Source organism: Oratosquilla oratoria, unplaced genomic scaffold (genome assembly GCF_046742065.1).
Source record: "Oratosquilla oratoria isolate Oo_2021 unplaced genomic scaffold, ASM4674206v1 SCAFFOLD332, whole genome shotgun sequence".
Lineage (NCBI taxonomy): Eukaryota > Metazoa > Arthropoda > Malacostraca > Stomatopoda > Squillidae > Oratosquilla > Oratosquilla oratoria.
Window position 1 is genome coordinate 18,903 of NW_027467682.1, and position 1,216 is coordinate 20,118.

A 1,216-nucleotide genomic window follows, 5' to 3' on the forward strand; every position below is an offset into this window, starting at 1 on the left:
GCATCGCGGGTAACGATACTGTGGACAGTCTCGCAAAGGCTGCGTGTGCTCTCAAATTACCAGTGGTACGTACCCCGCCCTCCTTACGTTATTACAAAACTATCCTGTGTTCAGCCATGCATACCCTAACAGTGAATCGTAGAAACACCGAGCGAGCTCACAGTGTCTCCATACAGCATTATGATAACTTCATTGACACCTCACACAAATATCGTCGACACGGACTACTGGTCCGTAGACACAATATAGTGAGTGCTAGACTCCGGCTGGGTTACCGACCAGTGTGGCAGGTCTCCCAGACTGAGGATGTGCCTCACTACTCTACCTGCAAGCTGTGTCACCTCGCCAACGCCAACACACTCGAACATTATTGTCTCGCATGTCCCACAGTGAAAGACTTACTACCACAGGGACAAGATCTAATATATGTTTGTAAATATCTCTTACAGAATGAAAATTTAGATGTACTACTAATGAGTTTTCCACATTTTGGTGGTTGTTAATTAATTTGAATTCTACTATGTCCCACGCAACACGTTTCTTTCTGTAACTCCATAAGTTTATATTTTGTTTACCGCCACTGAGCAAAGCATTTTACTAACTATGCAAATTTCCAATGCATATATCATACTAGTATTGTATCTTGGTGGTGCAGCGTATATTTATGTAATTAAGTATTATCATAATTACATAAGGATTATTTATGAATAGTATATTGTATTGTATATGTGTTATGTATGTGCATGTATACTGTACATATGTATGACATGTGTACTATGTATGTTATCTATTATAATCTACAAATATCTTTAACAGAATAATTTGGATTCATTCATGAGATTTCCATATCTTGGTGACTATTGATTTATTTAGATTCCACAATGTCCTGCGCGACATTCATCACTCTGTAACTGCTTCAGTTTGTAAATTGCTTGCCGCCACTAGGCGTAATAAATTTATCAAATCAAATCAGAGGGTGGTGGGTGGGAGTGGGTATATGTTTTTTGATATTGGCTACCTTCATGGTATGGGGAGAAGGCCCTTGTTAAATATAGAATAGTATACAATTATGCAGTATTTTTCCTGGTACGGTGAAAGTAAAAATTCATGGCTTGTTTATATTAATGGGCAATATAAAAAGGATGATAATCTAGACTTCTGGAAGAATGTTCTTGTAACTTCTGGAATGTTCATACAAACATACATTGTGAAAGAT